Source organism: Fundulus heteroclitus, unplaced genomic scaffold, assembly GCF_011125445.2.
Source record: "Fundulus heteroclitus isolate FHET01 unplaced genomic scaffold, MU-UCD_Fhet_4.1 scaffold_84, whole genome shotgun sequence".
Taxonomy (NCBI): Eukaryota; Metazoa; Chordata; class Actinopteri; order Cyprinodontiformes; family Fundulidae; genus Fundulus; species Fundulus heteroclitus.
Window position 1 is genome coordinate 8,889 of NW_023397296.1, and position 12,007 is coordinate 20,895.

At 40.5% G+C, this 12,007-nt stretch overlaps 1 long non-coding RNA gene across 2 annotated transcripts; it reads right to left on the bottom strand.

Annotated features, from left to right (window-relative positions):
• Window positions 1-9,363: 9,363 nt before the first annotated feature.
• On the bottom strand, window positions 9,364-11,692 carry LOC118562258. 2 transcript variants are annotated; one of them, XR_004930547.1, is made up of 5 exons: window positions 11,551-11,692; window positions 10,258-10,599; window positions 10,002-10,154; window positions 9,720-9,920; window positions 9,364-9,541 (listed from the first exon to the last, which is right to left on the bottom strand). It is a non-coding gene; the product is annotated as an uncharacterized LOC118562258 (long non-coding RNA). The 2 variants fall into 2 exon arrangements; XR_004930546.1 differs by lacking the exon at window positions 9,364-9,541 and having other exon boundaries at window positions 9,620-9,920.
• Between the last annotated feature and the right edge of the window lie 315 nt (window positions 11,693-12,007).

Sequence of the window (12,007 nt, forward strand, 5' to 3'; positions counted from 1 at the left end):
TTTTGTCAACATTCCATTGACTGGAAGAGCAAAAATACATGCACTGACCACCTGTCGTCCAAAATTCACGTGAAGAACAAGGAGAAGTACAATAACGCTAGCAAGGCCACCACGTCCCTACAGACGTGCCTTACTCATGCATTCAAGTCTTCTGACTCAAGAAAAGAGTTTGTTGAAGATTTTGTCGCTATGTGTGCTGAGGCTGACATCCCTTTGGAGAAGATGACAAAACTGCGTCCGTTTTTAAAGAAGCACTGCAAACAGGGAGGAGCGCTACCCGAAAATGTAAGCAGTCTTCGCCAACTTCACCTACCCCGAGTGTTCGAGCAACATATCTCCTCTGTGCTAAAAAAGATCCGTGGGAAAAAGTACTCCGTTGTTGTGGATGAGACCACTGATGCGAGAGACTAGCCTCGTGAGACCATCCTGATCTCGCGAGCTTTCAAGGTTTCACTCGCAGATCAGTCTGGCTACTCTCCGTTAAAGAAAATTTGGAGCCGTTCACCAAACGAACGTCCAATCAGCGTTGGCTTTGAGGCGGGTTGAGGTGTGACGCAACGGGAAGCGCGACAGTTCAGTCTAAAGAACATGGCGGCTTCAGCCGATGAAACTAGCGTTAGCGGGGCTATCGAGCAAGTTTTATCGGAATTACAGAGTATTTCTTTGCTGAGCTAACGAGCCTTTACCTGCAGCAGCAAGAGTAGCTTGGCTTGTGGTTGTGTTTTCGTCGTCGCTCGTAACAGAGTGACGACGAATCTGATTGGTTCATTTGGCCCGTCTATCACCAACATAGGCCAATCAGCTAACTATTATTTTCGCCCCTTCCCAAAATTACTTCAACGGAAGGTTTCCAGATGGATATGCGGAGCAAATCTATCTGGCGGAGTCAGGTAAGCGAGAGACTGCAGTGTCCTAAACATCGTCATTGGTAAGTTAGTGTGAATTTAACAGCCTGTACTGTACAATAGTCAACACTAAGTATAGAAATGTGTGATTGCATTAAATGATCCACCCCTTATCATTTTTTCAGTGTTCAGTCATTAGCACATCATTGCAACTATGTATAATATAGCTAATAATATATATAACTGAATACAGCTAATTCAAAATACATAATGATTTATAGCTGGGCCAGGATTAAAAAACAACTGATGCTTAGGCCTGTCACGATAACAAATTTTTCTGAATGATTAATTGTCTCAAAACTTATTGCGATAAACGGTAATATTGTTTGAAGACCTTTTTGCACTGATTTAATGGAAATTACTTAATAATGTTTGCGATTTCCTGCCAAAGATAAACACACTTTACACTGGAACTGGTTAACAAAATAAAACGAGAAATAAAAATCAAATGGACTCTTAGTCTCTGTTAACTAAAAATACACTTGAATAAAAACTAAACACAAGATAAAACCATGGTGGAAATAAAAACTACATTCAACCAAAAGAGTACAGATAATGAAGTCTGTATATCATTAGATTTTAAAAAAGATAGGCAAAACTGCCATTTTATTAAAAAAAATGCAAAGTAACAAAAGCAGATTCTTAAATAAGACTAGATGCCTCAACAATCTTTAAGCAGATCTGTAACTACTTTAGTCAGACAGATTCTGAGCAAGAGTAGCAATGTGTCCAGCTGTACCAAACATTCTCTCTGAACTGGTGCTTGTTGCACAAATACACATGTATTTTTTTGGCCAAGTTTGCCATCAAAGGATTCTTTGACTGACTACCTGATGCGATAGTCCACTCCTCCTCCCTCCTCATTTTTCCCTTCCTAAAAAAAATTAGGAAGGGGAGGGGTCAGTGGATAGCACCGGAGTTAAGCCTTTTCATCCAGCGTCATCAATAGAAACAGAAAAACACAGGCAGAGACGATATAGACGATAAATTAAATGACGCAGATAGTTTTTATTTATCGTGCGATTAATTGATTTATTGATTATCGTGACAGGCCTACTGATGCTCACAGGGGAATCTGGGTGACATGCATATTAAATAAGATTAAAAATGTTTAATTCGAATATACCAGTTAAAAATAAATAAATCCGTATGTTAAATTCTAATACAGTTGGAAATAATTAATCTCCTTTCTTCTTTTCTTTTTTTTAACTGATTTATTATTATAGTTATTACTACATGTATGTACATGTCCAAAATAAAATAATTAACTAAAAATCATGTCAGTACAGCCACTGTTGCCTTTTGATTAATATTAATAAATTAAATGAAAGGGACATTTAAAACTACATGTGAGAGCTAATGTTTTTTTGTTTTTTTTTTACTTTCATCACAGGAGTTGAAAATGCTGCTTACTGTCTGAAAGCATACAGGGAGGTTCTGAAAGGAGTGATGCCAAACAGCGTCCATGTTACCTGCCTCTGCCACATCATAAATCTGGTGGGTGAGACCTGGCAGCATTACAAATACTTTTCTGATGCTACCTCACTTGTGACATGGATGAGATCTGTGTTCTTCAAAAAGCCTGCCAGAAAGCGAAGATGGGTGGCGTTCCTCATCAACAAGGAGGCTGTGCAGGCCAAGGTTCCTCCTGAGGCTGTGTGTACCCGGTGGAATAGTTGGTTTGAGGCTATCAAGTACCATGCAGAGCATGTTCACCTGTACAGACAGTTCTTCTTGTCAGAGGAGTCAACAGCCATGGCAGTCAAGAACATCCTCAGCCAGTTGGAAACAGAGGAGAAGGTGCAGACCTTCACTCTCAAGTTAACTTTCATCTCAGAGACTTGCTCCAAACTGATGACAGCCCTGACCATCCTGGAAGGAACCCACAGACCCACAGCAGTGTCTGCATACAATGTCATGGAGTATCTTGGGTCCTACCTAGTTAATGGAACAGCAAAAGCATGTGGTTATGGGCCCAAGACAGATGAGCTACTGAAAAAAAAAGAGCTTTCAAGAGAAGAAGGACGTGCTAGACAATTTCCATGATGCTTTTCATTTGGCTTTCACAAAGTTCTCAAAGCACTGGGACACACATCCAGCCAGAGATGTGTACAGGATGGCCAGGGTGTTTGATCCCAGACAGGCTCCAGCAATGAAAAAGCAGATTGAAGCCTACTCAACACTGACGCCCCTGGCAAACCCATCAGCAGAGCTCAGTGAGCAGTGGTTGGCCTGTCAGCAATGTGTTTCCAGGGATCCCCTGCCAACTGATATGGAGCTTGCAAACTACTGGAGAGGCCTGAGTGCAAGATTCCCAAGAGTTGCAGTCAAGAGAGAGACACTCACTGAACTCAATACAAAGAGGCTGGCAATCATGTACTTCAATGGTGATGTTTCTGACAGGTGGGAAGCTTAAATGAAGAAAGTTAGCTCACAAGGACTAACTAGTCCTACAACTTGAATACTTGTTTAAGTAACTTTTGATAAAAAGTTTTTGTCTGTTAATGATGACAAAGTCCACTTTAATCGTAGAACTCAGGAGTACTTGCTGCATTTTGCCTTGTTTTTTTCATGCACTTTAATGTACTGTATGGAAAATATGATTCTTTATGAAATACTTTATAATTCTGAAATTGAGAGGTCCTATTTTATTTTATTTTTTACTTGAAACAGCTAATGGAGCACTTTTATTTATACCATTGGTTCATAACCATTAATATTTTGTTAGTACTTAGAGTGCAGTGTTATGTTGCATCGTGCAGTAAAAGTACTGAGTAAATGTGATGTTTGTTACCTCAATAAATTTAAGGTCATTCCTATTTTATTTGTGTACATTTTAATCATTAACATTAAAAGAACATTCTTTTTACAACTGAAATAACAGTAAAGGCAAAAAAAATTCATTCGCAAAAATTAAAAACAGAAAAAATGGAATTTTCAAAAATTAAAACGGAAAAAACGGAATTTGGGAAAAAATAAAACGGAATTTGGGAAAAAATAAAACGGAATTTGGAAAAAAATAAAACGGATTTTATAGGGCCCTAAATAAGCCTGCTCTCGAGCAGGTTTAAGCTTGCGCACATGTTGCTATGACAACAAGTGCAGGATGTCTTTCGAAGAACCAAACGATCCAAGATCATGCCAAATCGTTAACAATGAAATCCTGCTAACTGTGTTAGCGACGTATGAAGAACAGGCCCCTGGTTGTGGCGCGCCTGAGTCGGTGAGGCACCTGGTCTAAGAGTGCAGTGCTGCCGTAGACCAGTGGGCAAAGCCTGGCTCCTTACAATTCCCGTACTTAGCAGTAAGGGAGGTTGAGTTCTTAATGGGGTGAGCTGCAACACACAAGCAGCAAAGAAAGATGTTGCCAATTAGCTCACCTTTGCAGACGCCATATAGACCTCCTGAAACTTGCTGCTGAGGAAGCACAAGCAGATTCCCCCCGTGGCTGTGATCCAGATGGCAGAAGCAAAGCCTGCCAAAGCTGCAGGCTGCTGGCAGCAAAGAGAGGACACAGCCACAAAGAAGCATCGCCTCTGTGCCCATTCGGACGAAGGCGCCAGAGCCACACAGGAAAAGGTCAAAGCAGCGACGGTCTGGCTCTCCGGGTGTGGCAGGTGGGAAGGAGCATCAGGGTGGGGATCCCCTCTGAGCATCAAGACTCTTTAGAAGAATGGGGTGGCTATTTTGTTGAGGATTCACCTCGCTCCTTTATAAATTTTAAACATCCAGTGTCACTTTGAAAATTTTCTATTAAAACATCTTGATTATTTTACATGATCTGAGGTAGACATTTTGACCAAAATGTAGGAAAAGCTTTGGTCCCAGCTCCTCCCTTCTATATCCCCCAGCATGCCAGTCAACAAGCCATGCTTTTAAAGAATTTTTTTTTGTAATTGAGTTGTGAGTTAGCAGTAGTCCTGTTTTCTGCTCTTTGAGTTCTAGCATTTGAATTGGCAGGGAGGTGGCCCAGATGTGATCATCAGCTCTCATCAAGGTCTGAGGCTTCTTCATTTTGTTTATTTCGGTCAAGGCTCTTAACTCTTTTTTTATTGTTTCTTTGAAATTAACTTCAACCACTGCTATTAGTCAGAATTTAAATCTTCTCTGTCTTGTGACACTCGTTAAAGTATGGAACAAAACAGATTCATTAAAAAAACTAAATCCAGCCTTAACCTTACAATTACCTTCCTGCCTGAGGTCATCGAAAAAAACAAAAAACTCATACTTATGATTCCAAAAAATGCAGCTGTGGTGGACTGGTGACCTAACCAGCGTGTAAGCTAACCCTTCACCTGTTGACTGCTGGATATTGACCCCTGCTCATGAAATTCTCTTAGACTGGAGGATTCTTTTAACTAGCTCCCCTATTCAGGAATCAGTACAGCAAGCCAGTACAAGTTTCATTTAGACTTGACATATCTTACGCCATATGCCTTTCCTGACACAAGTGGTTTTCAAACCCAAGTCTGACACATTTTCAGAATCACCAAAATGTTCCTCTGGAGACCCTTATGGTACAAGTCCTCCTCTATAATTCATAGTCAATCACCTCCAAGTGCACCCATCCAACCTTCTAATAACACACAACTCCAACTTGGAAAAGATGAAATGAGAAAATCACCAACTCCACCAAACAGCAATCTTGTGCCGCCCTCAGCCTCTGTGGATATCATCGCCTCATCTTCATCAGTAAGGAATCTTCACCACTCCTGTTACAACACATTGTCATATCATTCCAGATTCAGACACCAATATTGTTACCTCTCCTACAGGATACTGATAAGAATCATTCACTCCACCAATCTCCTGCCAACGTCATTCTCTAAGGATATCCTCTCCTCCTCTGCACTAGTAAGAAACCATCACGCCTTCTTGTACACCACATTCTCAACCCATTTCAGTTTCAGATACTAACCCATCATATTAATCCTTTTCACAGACTCATGCCAGAGGGTTTGCATACATTGTACATGTACGTATATTATTACGAAACGAACGTTTACGTCTTGACTTAAATATATATCCTAATTTTTCATTTGTATAATGATTTAAGTAGAACAATGACTAGTGCAAAATTAAGTTGTATTTACCGGAGATGAAGTGTAGACTGCAAATTCTGTCGTGGTAAGATGGCTGCCACAGTCGATTGGCATCCTTTTCATTGAAATTATCCATTTCTTCTTCTTCTTCGGTAAACGAAAGAAACGTACATCCGACGATTTGGAATGCCTCTGTGTGCAACCGGCAGCACAACAAGTCGTAGGCATTGTTTATATTCCAAAAATAAACTAAAAGTACGCTCTAATTCACCCGTTTTGTCACGCTGGTAAGCGAAAACAGTACTGTTTAGCCGACCACCGATACCCGGATGTAGCGCCTATGTAGCTCGTGACGTCACGCGTGAAGTGCACCTATCACTGTGCAGCTAGGGCTACTACTCCATGAGCCCCAAACCCAGCGCCATAGAGATGGAAAGAGTTGCGACCATACGTAGACGCCCCATTGTACGCTGCCGGCCGCTGGGCCGACGTGCCTACAGGGCGGCCATCTTGGGTCAGACCACAGATCAGACATCTGCTGTCAAAATGAATAGGAGGCAGCTCAGATCTCATTTTAATCATATGTTCACAATGCTCGTGACCTTTCAGACAGATTACATATATTTATTCAGAACCAAAACTATTTAAATTGAAGTCAAACTGGATGAAAAATTTACATGCACTTACATATTTTGCAGTTATATATTAATCTAATATACACACAATTTATACACACATAAATCTCTCTCTTTTTCTTCCAATATATATATATATATATATATATATATATATATATATATATATATATATATATATATATATATATATATATATATATATACTGTATGTATAGGCTATATACACAGACACTGATCTACAGACAACAGCACTGATCTACATAGGAGCAAAACTATATACAGACAAGTAAGAGCAGAGGTGCTCATAACAGCATTTAAAAATTATATATTACAAACCACAATCTGGTGGGAAAAAAATCAACAAAAAACCTAACGCATCTAAGAATCAAATACATTACAAAATCATAGCAAAAACTGTATAATACCCCCCCACCACCACAAATCATGTCTATCCAGTAATTTAGGACCATTTTGTTTGTTTTTGGTGTTTAATGTACTTTTCTCTACTTCCATCCCTGCTACCCATTAGCACATATTGTGTTTATGCCGGAAAAACTTTGACTGTAAAGCATGGGGATTATCTATCATAAAATCTTACTTATGGAAGGTAATTCCCCATGATCTGGTTTCTAGTATCCTTTTATTTGCGCGCCCATAAGCGGAGTAAAAGTCGGGCTTCCTGGGACGTAGCTCTGGAAGTTTGCTTACTTTCAATACAAAATTTAAATTATATATTAAAGGCATACTATGCAACATTTTTCAGTTAATTAATGTGTTCCATACCGTTTTGGATGATTAAATGAGTCATTTCAGGTCGAACAAAGGTTTTCTCGGCCGCACTGGGGGTCTGTGGGGGAAATACCGCACTTGCAATTGCAAGAGCTCACGGCCCGCACACAGAGAAGTCTCGCTTTACGGCGAGAACACCATGTATTTTTGCCCTGCCATTCACTATATGCACGCGCGAAAGCAACAACAAAGAACCGCGTGTTAACGTCAAATAAACATGCAAGCATATCGAGTTTTATTATTATTATATATATATATATATATATATATATATATATATATATATATATATATATATATTTATTTTTTTTTATGTTGGCGAGAAGCTACCGCGGCGGCCGCGGCGAGGCGGCTGCGCCTTGGCGAGGCGGCGGCGGTAGCGTCTCGCCAACATAAAAAAAAAAATAAATAAATAAATAAATAAAATAAATAATAATAATAATAATAATAATAATAATAATAATAATAATAATAATAAAACTGGCGAGGCGGTCGCGGCCACGGCCACGGCTTGGTGAGGCGGCGACGGCGGCCGCCTCGCCAAGATAGCGCTGCGGGAAGCTTGATGTTCATACCTTCACTGTGTTAGTCATTGTTTGTAATCAATTGGTCCCATGTAGCCCCTAAAGGGGTGACGTTTTCAGTCAGTTGATTTATCTGGAAATCGGGTGAGAATTCACCGGATTCAGAGTGTCTGAAAACATAAATTACATTTTTCTGAATTGACTTGTATTCTCTCTGAGCGCAGCTAGGTCTGACCTAAGATGGCCGCTCTGTCGGCACGCCTCTCACCCGAGGACGCGGCGTCTACGTATTCATGTCTGTGGTTGCGACACTCTTTGATATCACCGCCAGGGCAGTCACGTGGTTCGTGTAGACCGCTATAGTTCCAAAACATACGCTGGCTGTCATGTTCTTCTATGGGACAGACAGCTGCGATTGCGTTATTTAACGGTAAATATATATATAAAACATACACCCTACTACTTTTTCAGCTGTTATTGCATGATTACATATTTGTTAATGTAATTTTTCCATTTTGAGAGGTAGGGTGATAACAAAAAGCTGTATATTACTTAGATACGTTTTACATTTTTTTTGGGGGGGGGGGGAGCTTATGTTCATGTTCGTATGGACAGGAGAACAGGCTAGAACGGCTCTAACTTAACTTTTCTTTTCCATATCATTCATGTGATGACAGGTGTCTCATGATTTTCATTTTTTGGCGACTGGGCTGTATTATTGATTACTGTGATTTTGCTTATGAATTCCGATTCAGCCATTAGCTTACCTTCGTGGTAGCGTTTGGTCTGCCGTGGTCCATTCAGCATTCGCCTAGCAGCTAGCTCACTTCTGATAAGTGGTCACCCCCAGACCACAACGTGAAACATGATCATGTTAAGACTAAGAATATAATTTTAAGATTAAGCCATTCACATATTATCAAAAGCATTATGCTTATCTGTTTGGGTCTATGGGCAAGTGCAGAGCTATTAAGATTTTTCTCTACATCTCTGGATTAATGCACAGAGTAAGAGTAAGGTTAGCTGCAGAGAGAGTGATAGAGAACAGTGACAGGCAACACTCCCATTGGACTCCGTTGTTGCTTTGTGCTTTTTTGAGAAAGAACAGTCCATTCAGCATTTACACCCACTTTTTCTGATGAGGCAGGAGTTGGCCACACAATGATAATTTTAATACTAAGCCATGCACAAAGAATCAAATATATTAAATAATAACAACTCATTAACCTTGGATGAATGATTCAAATATTGTTTAATAAAAAATACTGAGTGAGACAACAAGATGTGTGTGTATCTAACTGGAAAAACAAGAACAAAGTGAAGGAACAGGGAGGAATATTATAAATACATTTAAAAAAAATCATCCACATACATCAGGCTTCAGAGTGCATCAGGGCTGAAAGAAAGGACAACATTAATAATAAAGGTACCTGGCATAAGATAAAAATGAACAGTGTGGAACAAAAAAAATGGGAACAAGCATGAATAATATCAACAAACATACGTACAGTATGTGTGAACAAGAACAACAAATGTGTAAACAGGCGTTAAGAACAGGTATCGTAACCATTTTATTTGGGGGGGGGGGCGCTCCACTGAAACCTGTGATGGCCACAACAACGATAGTGCTGGTCCAGCAAGATCTGTTGAGACAGGGGCACAAATATGTTCATTCAGGCCAGTTCATTCTGGACTGCCTACAAAAATAATTTTTCTTGCATACGTCAGAGGAACTCAGTCCCGACACCTGTGGAGTTCCACTATGCACTATGGGCTGTCACTGTAGGGCAGTTCCTCTCAACAACGCATACTGGCAGTTACCTGGATGATGCATCAGACCACTTGGCGGACTTCTTGGACAACAAGAACAGCAACTGCAGTGCTTCTGAGGTTGTGAGAGTGGAGCAGCTGGTAGACCCACCTGACCTCACAAAGACCGAGTCTTGTGTCTTCTACCACCTGGCAGGATACATAGCGAAGAGGGTCATCAGCTTCTCGCTCTGTGAGGAATGCCAATGTGCACTGGTTGAAAAAGTAACCAACACAACAAGTGAGAAAGCTGTTTTACTACAGTTAAAGGAATTTAAAAGGGGTGCATTATACCGGCCATGCGATGAGCTGTTCACTCTCCTGCAGCACGTGGAGCACCTCTTCCGTTCCCAGACGAGTGATTCCCTTATGGAATCCTCCAACGTAGTGGAACAGCTGGAAAGAGAGGCCATGAGTCTGGACAGCAACCTTCCCTCATGCCATGAGCTGAAAAAAAAAAAACCTTTCAACATATATCAGGCTGAGGTTAAGGATTCACTCAAAGTGCATCGGAGATGAGAGGAAGGCAAACAGCCGTAATAAGGGGTACCTTGGCAGCAAGAGTCAGACCAAGAAGGCGATTTCCACACAGCAGACCTCCTCACCTAAGGTCATACCATCTAGGCCACTAACGAACACCTTACTGGTTGCCATGGATGTACTCGGCCACTCCATTCCCGGCACACCGTCCGGAGTCTCCACAGCCTCCAGTCTCCTCTTATTCCAGCAGTCAGCAGTCGCCACTAGCAGCCATGGCCAGCACCAGCCGCCACCAGCTGCCAGCGCCAGCAGTGGCCAACATTATCATCAGCCGTCACAAGCAGCAGCCGCCATCACCATCCTTCGCCAACATCAGCCAGCTCAAGCAGTCATCGCCTCCAGCAGCAGCCGCCTGCAGCAGCAGTGTTTGGGGAACAAATTAGTCACACTACTGTCTGAGTAATAAACATTTTAAACCTCATTATGGCTTATGATAATTTTTTGTGTGGAATAATTTGTATTCCTACATGCAATCCAACTAAACAGCCCTTTCAAGGGTGCAATTAAACAAACCTTATTTCTACTAGCATCAGATACACAGTACTCAGCTTAATGGCTAACACCGCCAGGTTCAGCAGATACAACCTAAAAAAAACGTCCTAGTCAACCTTGATGATCCTAGTAATCTAACATCAATAACTTACTTAATAAAAGATGTTAGAGATTCACTAATGAACTTCGTAATTTCTGGTGTAGCGATACCTTCTTCACAGCTGGCAAAATCGAGATAAAAGTAGCAGGCAATGACTGAAAATCGGTTGTCTACCAAGTTAAGAATATATTTATAAATTGCACTGTGCACATACAAATATATATAAACATATGCACCATAAAGGGCCTATTTATATAATATACAGAGTTGACAATTCAAAAGAGGTAGCTATTTAATCAATTTACGCCTGGATATAACGTTAGTGCTACCTTTACAGAGGGCGAAGTCAAGCTAACAAAACTAGCAGGCAATCGGTGGTTTACCAAGATAAAACATATATATAATTACGCTGTGTACATACAAATAAAGATCAGTATATGCATCATAAAGGACCTCTGATAAAATATAGACAGTTGACAGTTCAAAATAGGTAGCTATTTAATCAATTTACCCCTGGATATAACGTTACCTTCACAAAAGGCAAGTCAAGCTAACAAACTAGTAGGCAATCGGTCGTCTACCAAGATAAAAAATATATATATAATTACGCTGTGTACATACAACAAAAGATCAGTATAAGCATCATAAATGGCCTATGATACAATATAGACAGTTGACAATTCAAAACAGGTAGCTATTTAATCAACTTACCTCAGAAGTTACTCGACAGTCAGCAATGGAAGTGAATGATGTCCGACGCCATAGAATGGCTTTTTGGAACTATGCGAGGCTGCATACCCCGGAAGTAGGCGGCAAACAGCGTACAACGCAGTCCAATGGGAGTGTCGCGACTCTTTTTATCCCTATGACTCTACCCAAACCCATTCATTTTGGCGATGCTGATTGGCCAAATATTTATAAATCTCCCCTAGCAACAGTATACGATTGGTTATTTCGCTACACTTGTAGGGCTCCTTCAGTCACAGCCCCACAAGTGTAGAAAAAGAGAAATGATTCGTCTGTTGGTGGAAATGCACTGTTAAATGATAGAGTCAATCAGTAGAAGTTTTTTAATAATTGTTATTACATGTAGCCACGTACTATTAAGTACAAACTGACATTAATAATACTTTTAAAATCTATATATATTTTGACTTTTCCCCTCCAC